This window comes from Monodelphis domestica, chromosome 3 (assembly GCF_027887165.1).
Source record: "Monodelphis domestica isolate mMonDom1 chromosome 3, mMonDom1.pri, whole genome shotgun sequence".
NCBI lineage: Eukaryota > Metazoa > Chordata > Mammalia > Didelphimorphia > Didelphidae > Monodelphis > Monodelphis domestica.
Genome location: NC_077229.1, coordinates 532,283,264 through 532,296,588, shown reverse-complemented (window position 1 = coordinate 532,296,588; position 13,325 = coordinate 532,283,264).

Genomic DNA, 13,325 nt, shown 5'->3' with positions numbered 1-13,325 from the left:
TGGTCTCCCAATGATCCTCAAGGGGGATTGTAAATCTGAAATTTCTCAGACTTGTGAATGTGAAAAATGTCCACACAGAGGAATGAATCCTCCCTGGGAACCAATGCCCTACTGGGAAACACTCCCCATTTCGATGTGAGAACGCACCAGGTTCAGAAATGGGAGGACCTCCACTCCACGCGTACTTCAGACGGCTGGCTTTCGGGGAGAAAAATCCTCGCTACGGGAGGACCGCTGCGCCACGCGTCCTTACGACGATGATAGGGGAGAAAACTCCTTGCGAAGCAATGTAAGCGTCTTCCGGTGTGGAGTGTAAATGTACACATTTAGGCCAAAAAGGGACTGTCGCTAATTTGGCTTTCTCGCGACGCGCCCAGCAAAACATTGGTTTGGCTTTCTTTTCTGGCCGATTTCCTCCCTCACGGTTCTCATTCCCCTTCGAAAGTTGAAGAGCGTGTCTCTCTCGAGTTAGAAGGGCATTGAGGATTACAAATTGATCATGTGAAATGACCAGTGGGGAGACTGGTCTCCCAATGATCCTCAAGGGGGATTGTAAATCTGAAATTTCTCAGACTTGTGAATGTGAAAAATGTCCACACAGAGGAATCAATCCTCCCTGGGAACCAATGCCCTACTGGGAAACACTCACCATTTCGATGTGAGAACGCACCAGGTTCAGAAATGGGAGGACCTCCACTCCACGCGTACTTCAGACGGCTGGCTTTCGGGGAGAAAACTCCTCGCTACGGGAGGACCGCTGCGCCACGCGTCCTTACGACGATGATAGGGGAGAAAACTCCTTGCGAAGCAATGTAAGCGTCTTCCGGTGTGGAGTGTAAATGTACACATTTAGGCCAAAAAGGGACTGTCGCTAATTTGGCTTTCTCGCGACGCGCCCAGCAAAACATTGCTTTGGCTTTCTTTTCTGGCCGATTTCCTCCCTCACGGTTCTCATTCCCCTTCGAAAGTTGAAGAGCGTGTCTCTCTCGAGTTAGAAGGGCAGTGAGGATTACAAATTGATCATGTGAAATGACCAGTGGGGAGACTGGTCTCCCAATGATCCTCAAGGGGGATTGTAAATCTGAAATTTCTCAGACTTGTGAATGTGAAAAATGTCCACACAGAGGAATCAATCCTCCCTGGGAACCAATGCCCTACTGGGAAACACTCCCCATTTCGATGTGAGAACGCACCAGGTTCAGAAATGGGAGGACCTCCACTCCACGCGTACTTCAGACGGCTGTCTTTCGGGGAGAAAAATCCTCGCTACGGGAGGACCGCTGCGCCACGCGTCCTTACGACGATGATAGGGGAGAAAACTCCTTGCGAAGCAATGTAAGCGTCTTCCGGTGTGGAGTGTAAATGTACACATTTAGGCCAAAAAGGGACTGTCGCTAATTTGGCTTTCTCGCGACGCGCCCAGCAAAACATTGCTTTGGCTTTCTTTTCTGGCCGATTTCCTCCCTCACGGTTCTCATTCCCCTTCGAAAGTTGAAGAGCGTGTCTCTCTCGAGTTAGAAGGGCATTGAGGATTACAAATTGATCATGTGAAATGACCAGTGGGGAGACTGGTCTCCCAATGATCCTCAAGGGGGATTGTAAATCTGAAATTTCTCAGACTTGTGAATGTGAAAAATGTCCACACTGAGGAATCAATCCTCCCTGGGAACCAATGCCCTACTGGGAAACACTCCCCATTTCGATGTGAGAACGCGCCAGGTTCAGAAATGGGAGGACCTCCACTCCACGTGTCCTTCAGACGGCTGTCCGTCGGGGAGAAAAATCCTCGCTACGGGAGGACCGCTGCGCCACGCGTCCTTACGACGATGATAGGGGAGAAAACTCCTTGCGAAGCAATGAAAGCGTCTTCCGGTGTGGAGTGTAAATGTACACATTTAGGCCAAAAAGGGACTGTCGCTAATTTGGCTTTCTCGCGACGCGCCTAGCAAAACATTGGTTTGGCTTTCTTTTCTGGCCGATTTCCTCCCTCACGGTTTTCATTCCCCTTCGAAAGTTGAAGAGCGTGTCTCTCTCGAGTTAGAAGGGCAGTGAGGATTACAAATTGATCATGTGAAATGACCAGTGGGGAGACTGGTCTCCCAATGATCCTCAAGGGGGATTGTAAATCTGAAATTTCTCAGACTTGTGAATGTGAAAAATGTCCACACAGAGGAATCAATCCTCCCTGGGAACCAATGCCCTACTGGGAAACACTCCCCATTTCGATGTGAGAACGCACCAGGTTCAGAAATGGGAGGACCTCCACTCCACGCGTACTTCAGACGGCTGGCTTTCGGGGAGAAAAATCCTCGCTACGGGAGGACCGCTGCGCCACGCGTGCTTACGACGATGATAGGGGAGAAAACTCCTTGCGAAGCAATGTAAGCGTCTTCCGGTGTGGAGTGTAAATGTACACATTTAGGCCAAAAAGGGACTGTCGCTAATTTGGCTTTCTCGCGACGCGCCCAGCAAAACATTGGTTTGGCTTTCTTTTCTGGCCGATTTCCTCCCTCACGGTTCTCATTCCCCTTCGAAAGTTGAAGAGCGTGTCTCTCTCGAGTTAGAAGGGCATTGAGGATTACAAATTGATCATGTGAAATGACCAGTGGGGAGACTGGTCTCCCAATGATCCTCAAGGGGGATTGTAAATCTGAAATTGCTCAGACTTGTGAATGTGAAAAATGTCCACACTGAGGAATCAATCCTCCCTGGGAACCAATGCCCTACTGGGAAACACTCCCCATTTCGATGTGAGAACGCGCCAGGATCAGAAATGGGAGGACCTCCACTCCACGCGTACTTCAGACGGCTGTCTTTCGGGGAGAAAAATCCTCGCTACGGGAGGACCGCTGCGCCACGCGTCCTTACGACGATGTTAGGGGAGAAAACTCCTTGCGAAGCAATGAAAGCGTCTTCCGGTGTGGAGTGTAAATGTACACATTTAGGCCAAAAAGGGACTGTCGCTAATTTGGCTTTCTCGCGACGCGCCCAGCAAAACATTGGTTTGGCTTTCTTTTCTGGCCGATTTCCTCCCTCACGGTTTTCATTCCCCTTCGAAAGTTGAAGAGCGTGTCTCTCTCGAGTTAGAAGGGCATTGAGGATTACAAATTGATCATGTGAAATGACCAGTGGGGAGACTGGTCTCCCAATGATCCTCAAGGGGGATTGTAAATCTGAAATTTCTCAGACTTGTGAATGTGAAAAATGTCCACACTGAGGAATCAATCCTCCCTGGGAACCAATGCCCTACTGGGAAACACTCCCCATTTCGATGTGAGAACGCGCCAGGTTCAGAAATGGGAGGACCTCCACTCCACGCGTACTTCAGACGGCTGTCCGTCGGGGAGAAAAATCCTCGCTACGGGAGGACCGCTGCGCCACGCGTCCTTACGACGATGATAGGGGAGAAAACTCCTTGCGAAGCAATGAAAGCGTCTTCCGGTGTGGAGTGTAAATGTACACATTTAGGCCAAAAAGGGACTGTCGCTAATTTGGCTTTCTCGCGACGCGCCTAGCAAAACATTGGTTTGGCTTTCTTTTCTGGCCGATTTCCTCCCTCACGGTTTTCATTCCCCTTCGAAAGTTGAAGAGCGTGTCTCTCTCGAGTTAGAAGGGCAGTGAGGATTACAAATTGATCATGTGAAATGACCAGTGGGGAGACTGGTCTCCCAATGATCCTCAAGGGGGATTGTAAATCTGAAATTTCTCAGACTTGTGAATGTGAAAAATGTCCACACAGAGGAATCAATCCTCCCTGGGAACCAATGCCCTACTGGGAAACACTCCCCATTTCGATGTGAGAACGCACCAGGTTCAGAAATGGGAGGACCTCCACTCCACGCGTACTTCAGACGGCTGGCTTTCGGGGAGAAAAATCCTCGCTACGGGAGGACCGCTGCGCCACGCGTCCTTACGACGATGATAGGGGAGAAAACTCCTTGCGAAGCAATGTAAGCGTCTTCCGGTGTGGAGTGTAAATGTACACATTTAGGCCAAAAAGGGACTATCGCTAATTTGGCTTTCTCGCGACGCGCCCAGCAAAACATTGGTTTGGCTTTCTTTTCTGGCCGATTTCCTCCCTCACGGTTCTCATTCCCCTTCGAAAGTTGAAGAGCGTGTCTCTCTCGAGTTAGAAGGGCATTGAGGATTACAAATTGATCATGTGAAATGACCAGTGGGGAGACTGGTCTCCCAATGATCCTCAAGGGGGATTGTAAATCTGAAATTGCTCAGACTTGTGAATGTGAAAAATGTCCACACTGAGGAATCAATCCTCCCTGGGAACCAATGCCCTACTGGGAAACACTCCCCATTTCGATGTGAGAACGCGCCAGGATCAGAAATGGGAGGACCTCCACTCCACGCGTACTTCAGACGGCTGGCTTTCGGGGAGAAAAATCCTCGCTACGGGAGGACCGCTGCGCCACGCGTCCTTACGACGATGATAGGGGAGAAAACTCCTTGCGAAGCAATGAAAGCGTCTTCTGGTGTGGAGTGGAAATGTACACATTTAGGCCAAAAAGGGACTGTCGCTAATTTGGCTTTCTCGCGACGCGCCCAGCAAAACATTGGTTTGGCTTTCTTTTCTGGCCGATTTCCTCCCTCACGGTTCTCATTCCCCTTCGAAAGTTGAAGAGCGTGTCTCTCTCGAGTTAGAAGGGCATTGAGGATTACAAATTGATCATGTGAAATGACCAGTGGGGAGACTGGTCTCCCAATGATCCTCAAAGGGGATTGTAAATCTGAAATTTCTCAGACTTGTGAATGTGAAAAATGTCCACACTGAGGAAACAATCCTCCCTGGGAACCAATGCCCTACTGGGAAACACTCCCCATTTCGATGTGAGAACGCGCCAGGTTCAGAAATGGGAGGACCACCACTCCACGCGTACTTCAGACGGCTGTCTTTCGGGGAGAAAAATCCTCGCTACGGGAGGACCGCTGCGCCACGCGTCCTTACGACGATGATAGGGGAGAAAACTCCTTGCGAAGCAATGAAAGCGTCTTCCGGTGTGGAGTGTAAATGTACACATTTAGGCCAAAAAGGGACTGTCGCTAATTTGGCTTTCTCGCGACGCGCCCAGCAAAACATTGGTTTGGCTTTCTTTTCTGGCCGATTTCCTCCCTCACGGTTCTCATTCCCCTTCGAAAGTTGAAGAGCGTGTCTCTCTCGAGTTAGAAGGGCATTGAGGATTACAAATTGATCATGTGAAATGACCAGTGGGGAGACTGGTCTCCCAATGATCCTCAAGGGGGATTGTAAATCTGAAATTTCTCAGACTTCTGAATGTGAAAAATGTCCACACAGAGGAATCAATCCTCCCTGGGAACCAATGCCCTAATGGGAAACACTCCCCATTTCGATGTGAGAACGCGCCAGGATCAGAAATGGGAGGACCTCCACTCCACGCGTACTTCAGACGGCCGTCTTTCGGGGAGAAAAATCCTCGCTACGGGAGGACCGCTACGCCACGCGTCCTTACGACGATGATAGGGGAGAAAACTCCTTGCGAAGCAATGAAAGCGTCTTCCGGTGTGGAGTGTAAATGTACACATTTAGGCCAAAAAGGGACTGTCTCTAATTTGGTTTTCTCGCGACGCGCCCAGCAAAACATTGGTTTGGCTTTCTTTTCTGACCGATTTCCTCCCTCACGGTTCTCATTCCCCTTCGAAAGTTGAAGAGCGTGTATCTCTCGAGTTAGAAGGGCATTGAGGATTACAAATAGATCATGTGAAATGACCAGTGGGGAGACTGGTCTCCCAATGATCCTCAAGGGGGATTGTAAATCTGAAATTTCTCAGACTTGTGAATGTGAAAAATGTCCACACAGAGGAATCAATCCTCCCTGGGAACCAATGCCCTACTGGGAAACACTCCCCATTTCGATGTGAGAACGCACCAGGATCAGAAATGGGAGGACCTCCACTCCACGCGTACTTCAGACGGCTGTCTTTCGGGGAGAAAAATCCTCGCTACTGGAGGACCGCTGCACCACGCGTCCTTACGACGATCTTAGGGGAGAAAACTCCTTGCGAAGCAATGAAAGCGTCTTCCGGTGTGGAGTGTAAATGTACACATTTAGGCCAAAAAGGGACTGTCGCTAAATTGGCTTTCTCGCGACGCGCCCAGCAAAACATTGGTTTGGCTTTCTTTTCTGGCCGATTTCCTCCCTCACGGTTCTCATTCCCCTTCGAAAGTTGAAGAGCGTGTCTCTCTCGAGTTAGAAGGGCATTGAGGATTACAAATTGATCATGTGAAATGACCAGTGGGGAGACTGGTCTCCCAATGATCCTCAAGGGGGATTGTAAATCTGAAATTTCTCAGACTTGTGAATGTGAAAAATGTCCACACAGAGGAATCAATCCTCCCTGGGAACCAATGCCCTACTGGGAAACACTCCCCATTTCGATGTGAGAACGCGCCAGGATCAGAAATGGGAGGACCTCCACTCCAAGCGTACTTCAGACGGCTGTTTTCGGGGAGAAAAATCCTCGCTACGGGAGGACCGCTGCGCCACGCGTCCTTACGACGATGATAGGGGAGAAAACTCCTTGCGAAGCAATGAAAGCGTCTTCCGGTGTGGAGTGTAAATGTACACATTTAGGCCAAAAAGGGACTGTCGCTAATTTGGCTTTCTCGCGACGCGCCCAGCAAAACATTGGTTTGGCTTTCTTTTCTGGCCGATTTCCTCCCTCACGGTTCTCATTCCCCTTCGAAAGTTGAAGAGCGTGTCTCTCTCGAGTTAGAAGGGCATTGAGGATTACAAATTGATCATGTGAAATGACCAGTGGGGAGACTGGTCTCCCAATGATCCTCAAGGGGGATTGTAAATCTGAAATTTCTCAGACTTGTGAATGTGAAAAATGTCCACACTGAGGAATCAATCCTCCCTGGGAACCAATGCCCTACTGGGAAACACTCCCCATTTCGATGTGAGAACGCGCCAGGATCAGAAATGGGAGGACCTCCACTCCACGCGTACTTCAGACGGCTGTCTTTAGGGGAGAAAAATCCTCGCTACGGGAGGACCGCTGCGCCACGCGTCCTTACGACGATGTTAGGGGAGAAAACTCCTTGCGAAGCAATGAAAGCGTCTTCCGGTGTGGAGTGTAAATGTACACATTTAGGCCAAAAAGGGACTGTCGCTAATTTGGCTTTCTCGCGACGCGCCCAGCAAAACATTGGTTTGGCTTTCTTTTCTGGCCGATTTCCTCCCTCACGGTTTTCATTCCCCTTCGAAAGTTGAAGAGCGTGTCTCTCTCGAGTTAGAAGGGCATTGAGGATTACAAATTGATCATGTGAAATGACCAGTGGGGAGACTGGTCTCCCAATGATCCTCAAGGGGGATTGTAAATCTGAAATTTCTCAGACTTGTGAATGTGAAAAATGTCCACACTGAGGAATCAATCCTCCCTGGGAACCAATGCCCTACTGGGAAACACTCCCCATTTCGATGTGAGAACGCGCCAGGTTCAGAAATGGGAGGACCTCCACTCCACGCGTACTTCAGACGGCTGTCCGTCGGGGAGAAAAATCCTCGCTACGGGAGGACCGCTGCGCCACGCGTCCTTACGACGATGATAGGGGAGAAAACTCCTTGCGAAGCAATGAAAGCGTCTTCCGGTGTGGAGTGTAAATGTACACATTTAGGCCAAAAAGGGACTGTCGCTAATTTGGCTTTCTCGCGACGCGCCTAGCAAAACATTGGTTTGGCTTTCTTTTCTGGCCGATTTCCTCCCTCACGGTTTTCATTCCCCTTCGAAAGTTGAAGAGCGTGTCTCTCTCGAGTTAGAAGGGCAGTGAGGATTACAAATTGATCATGTGAAATGACCAGTGGGGAGACTGGTCTCCCAATGATCCTCAAGGGGGATTGTAAATCTGAAATTTCTCAGACTTGTGAATGTGAAAAATGTCCACACAGAGGAATCAATCCTCCCTGGGAACCAATGCCCTACTGGGAAACACTCCCCATTTCGATGTGAGAACGCACCAGGTTCAGAAATGGGAGGACCTCCACTCCACGCGTACTTCAGACGGCTGGCTTTCGGGGAGAAAAATCCTCGCTACGGGAGGACCGCTGCGCCACGCGTCCTTACGACGATGATAGGGGAGAAAACTCCTTGCGAAGCAATGTAAGCGTCTTCCGGTGTGGAGTGTAAATGTACACATTTAGGCCAAAAAGGGACTATCGCTAATTTGGCTTTCTCGCGACGCGCCCAGCAAAACATTGGTTTGGCTTTCTTTTCTGGCCGATTTCCTCCCTCACGGTTCTCATTCCCCTTCGAAAGTTGAAGAGCGTGTCTCTCTCGAGTTAGAAGGGCATTGAGGATTACAAATTGATCATGTGAAATGACCAGTGGGGAGACTGGTCTCCCAATGATCCTCAAGGGGGATTGTAAATCTGAAATTGCTCAGACTTGTGAATGTGAAAAATGTCCACACTGAGGAATCAATCCTCCCTGGGAACCAATGCCCTACTGGGAAACACTCCCCATTTCGATGTGAGAACGCGCCAGGATCAGAAATGGGAGGACCTCCACTCCACGCGTACTTCAGACGGCTGGCTTTCGGGGAGAAAAATCCTCGCTACGGGAGGACCGCTGCGCCACGCGTCCTTACGACGATGATAGGGGAGAAAACTCCTTGCGAAGCAATGAAAGCGTCTTCTGGTGTGGAGTGGAAATGTACACATTTAGGCCAAAAAGGGACTGTCGCTAATTTGGCTTTCTCGCGACGCGCCCAGCAAAACATTGGTTTGGCTTTCTTTTCTGGCCGATTTCCTCCCTCACGGTTCTCATTCCCCTTCGAAAGTTGAAGAGCGTGTCTCTCTCGAGTTAGAAGGGCATTGAGGATTACAAATTGATCATGTGAAATGACCAGTGGGGAGACTGGTCTCCCAATGATCCTCAAAGGGGATTGTAAATCTGAAATTTCTCAGACTTGTGAATGTGAAAAATGTCCACACTGAGGAAACAATCCTCCCTGGGAACCAATGCCCTACTGGGAAACACTCCCCATTTCGATGTGAGAACGCGCCAGGTTCAGAAATGGGAGGACCACCACTCCACGCGTACTTCAGACGGCTGTCTTTCGGGGAGAAAAATCCTCGCTACGGGAGGACCGCTGCGCCACGCGTCCTTACGACGATGATAGGGGAGAAAACTCCTTGCGAAGCAATGAAAGCGTCTTCCGGTGTGGAGTGTAAATGTACACATTTAGGCCAAAAAGGGACTGTCGCTAATTTGGCTTTCTCGCGACGCGCCCAGCAAAACATTGGTTTGGCTTTCTTTTCTGGCCGATTTCCTCCCTCACGGTTCTCATTCCCCTTCGAAAGTTGAAGAGCGTGTCTCTCTCGAGTTAGAAGGGCATTGAGGATTACAAATTGATCATGTGAAATGACCAGTGGGGAGACTGGTCTCCCAATGATCCTCAAGGGGGATTGTAAATCTGAAATTTCTCAGACTTCTGAATGTGAAAAATGTCCACACAGAGGAATCAATCCTCCCTGGGAACCAATGCCCTAATGGGAAACACTCCCCATTTCGATGTGAGAACGCGCCAGGATCAGAAATGGGAGGACCTCCACTCCACGCGTACTTCAGACGGCCGTCTTTCGGGGAGAAAAATCCTCGCTACGGGAGGACCGCTACGCCACGCGTCCTTACGACGATGATAGGGGAGAAAACTCCTTGCGAAGCAATGAAAGCGTCTTCCGGTGTGGAGTGTAAATGTACACATTTAGGCCAAAAAGGGACTGTCTCTAATTTGGTTTTCTCGCGACGCGCCCAGCAAAACATTGGTTTGGCTTTCTTTTCTGACCGATTTCCTCCCTCACGGTTCTCATTCCCCTTCGAAAGTTGAAGAGCGTGTATCTCTCGAGTTAGAAGGGCATTGAGGATTACAAATAGATCATGTGAAATGACCAGTGGGGAGACTGGTCTCCCAATGATCCTCAAGGGGGATTGTAAATCTGAAATTTCTCAGACTTGTGAATGTGAAAAATGTCCACACAGAGGAATCAATCCTCCCTGGGAACCAATGCCCTACTGGGAAACACTCCCCATTTCGATGTGAGAACGCACCAGGATCAGAAATGGGAGGACCTCCACTCCACGCGTACTTCAGACGGCTGTCTTTCGGGGAGAAAAATCCTCGCTACTGGAGGACCGCTGCACCACGCGTCCTTACGACGATCTTAGGGGAGAAAACTCCTTGCGAAGCAATGAAAGCGTCTTCCGGTGTGGAGTGTAAATGTACACATTTAGGCCAAAAAGGGACTGTCGCTAAATTGGCTTTCTCGCGACGCGCCCAGCAAAACATTGGTTTGGCTTTCTTTTCTGGCCGATTTCCTCCCTCACGGTTCTCATTCCCCTTCGAAAGTTGAAGAGCGTGTCTCTCTCGAGTTAGAAGGGCATTGAGGATTACAAATTGATCATGTGAAATGACCAGTGGGGAGACTGGTCTCCCAATGATCCTCAAGGGGGATTGTAAATCTGAAATTGCTCAGACTTGTGAATGTGAAAAATGTCCACACTGAGGAATCAATCCTCCCTGGGAACCAATGCCCTACTGGGAAACACTCCCCATTTCGATGTGAGAACGCGCCAGGATCAGAAATGGGAGGACCTCCACTCCACGCGTACTTCAGACGGCTGGCTTTCGGGGAGAAAAATCCTCGCTACGGGAGGACCGCTGCGCCACGCGTCCTTACGACGATGATAGGGGAGAAAACTCCTTGCGAAGCAATGAAAGCGTCTTCTGGTGTGGAGTGGAAATGTACACATTTAGGCCAAAAAGGGACTGTCGCTAATTTGGCTTTCTCGCGACGCGCCCAGCAAAACATTGGTTTGGCTTTCTTTTCTGGCCGATTTCCTCCCTCACGGTTCTCATTCCCCTTCGAAAGTTGAAGAGCGTGTCTCTCTCGAGTTAGAAGGGCATTGAGGATTACAAATTGATCATGTGAAATGACCAGTGGGGAGACTGGTCTCCCAATGATCCTCAAAGGGGATTGTAAATCTGAAATTTCTCAGACTTGTGAATGTGAAAAATGTCCACACTGAGGAAACAATCCTCCCTGGGAACCAATGCCCTACTGGGAAACACTCCCCATTTCGATGTGAGAACGCGCCAGGTTCAGAAATGGGAGGACCACCACTCCACGCGTACTTCAGACGGCTGTCTTTCGGGGAGAAAAATCCTCGCTACGGGAGGACCGCTGCGCCACGCGTCCTTACGACGATGATAGGGGAGAAAACTCCTTGCGAAGCAATGAAAGCGTCTTCCGGTGTGGAGTGTAAATGTACACATTTAGGCCAAAAAGGGACTGTCGCTAATTTGGCTTTCTCGCGACGCGCCCAGCAAAACATTGGTTTGGCTTTCTTTTCTGGCCGATTTCCTCCCTCACGGTTCTCATTCCCCTTCGAAAGTTGAAGAGCGTGTCTCTCTCGAGTTAGAAGGGCATTGAGGATTACAAATTGATCATGTGAAATGACCAGTGGGGAGACTGGTCTCCCAATGATCCTCAAGGGGGATTGTAAATCTGAAATTTCTCAGACTTCTGAATGTGAAAAATGTCCACACAGAGGAATCAATCCTCCCTGGGAACCAATGCCCTAATGGGAAACACTCCCCATTTCGATGTGAGAACGCGCCAGGATCAGAAATGGGAGGACCTCCACTCCACGCGTACTTCAGACGGCCGTCTTTCGGGGAGAAAAATCCTCGCTACGGGAGGACCGCTACGCCACGCGTCCTTACGACGATGATAGGGGAGAAAACTCCTTGCGAAGCAATGAAAGCGTCTTCCGGTGTGGAGTGTAAATGTACACATTTAGGCCAAAAAGGGACTGTCTCTAATTTGGTTTTCTCGCGACGCGCCCAGCAAAACATTGGTTTGGCTTTCTTTTCTGACCGATTTCCTCCCTCACGGTTCTCATTCCCCTTCGAAAGTTGAAGAGCGTGTATCTCTCGAGTTAGAAGGGCATTGAGGATTACAAATAGATCATGTGAAATGACCAGTGGGGAGACTGGTCTCCCAATGATCCTCAAGGGGGATTGTAAATCTGAAATTTCTCAGACTTGTGAATGTGAAAAATGTCCACACAGAGGAATCAATCCTCCCTGGGAACCAATGCCCTACTGGGAAACACTCCCCATTTCGATGTGAGAACGCACCAGGATCAGAAATGGGAGGACCTCCACTCCACGCGTACTTCAGACGGCTGTCTTTCGGGGAGAAAAATCCTCGCTACTGGAGGACCGCTGCACCACGCGTCCTTACGACGATCTTAGGGGAGAAAACTCCTTGCGAAGCAATGAAAGCGTCTTCCGGTGTGGAGTGTAAATGTACACATTTAGGCCAAAAAGGGACTGTCGCTAAATTGGCTTTCTCGCGACGCGCCCAGCAAAACATTGGTTTGGCTTTCTTTTCTGGCCGATTTCCTCCCTCACGGTTCTCATTCCCCTTCGAAAGTTGAAGAGCGTGTCTCTCTCGAGTTAGAAGGGCATTGAGGATTACAAATTGATCATGTGAAATGACCAGTGGGGAGACTGGTCTCCCAATGATCCTCAAGGGGGATTGTAAATCTGAAATTTCTCAGACTTGTGAATGTGAAAAATGTCCACACAGAGGAATCAATCCTCCCTGGGAACCAATGCCCTACTGGGAAACACTCCCCATTTCGATGTGAGAACGCGCCAGGATCAGAAATGGGAGGACCTCCACTCCAAGCGTACTTCAGACGGCTGTTTTCGGGGAGAAAAATCCTCGCTACGGGAGGACCGCTGCGCCACGCGTCCTTACGACGATGATAGGGGAGAAAACTCCTTGCGAAGCAATGAAAGCGTCTTCCGGTGTGGAGTGTAAATGTACACATTTAGGCCAAAAAGGGACTGTCGCTAATTTGGCTTTCTCGCGACGCGCCCAGCAAAACATTGGTTTGGCTTTCTTTTCTGGCCGATTTCCTCCCTCACGGTTCTCATTCCCCTTCGAAAGTTGAAGAGCGTGTCTCTCTCGAGTTAGAAGGGCATTGAGGATTACAAATTGATCATGTGAAATGACCAGTGGGGAGACTGGTCTCCCAATGATCCTCAAGGGGGATTGTAAATCTGAAATTTCTCAGACTTGTGAATGTGAAAAATGTCCACACTGAGGAATCAATCCTCCCTGGGAACCAATGCCCTACTGGGAAACACTCCCCATTTCGATGTGAGAACGCGCCAGGATCAGAAATGGGAGGACCTCCACTCCACGCGTACTTCAGACGGCTGTCTTTAGGGGAGAAAAATCCTCGCTACGGGAGGACCGCTGCGCCACGCGTCCTTA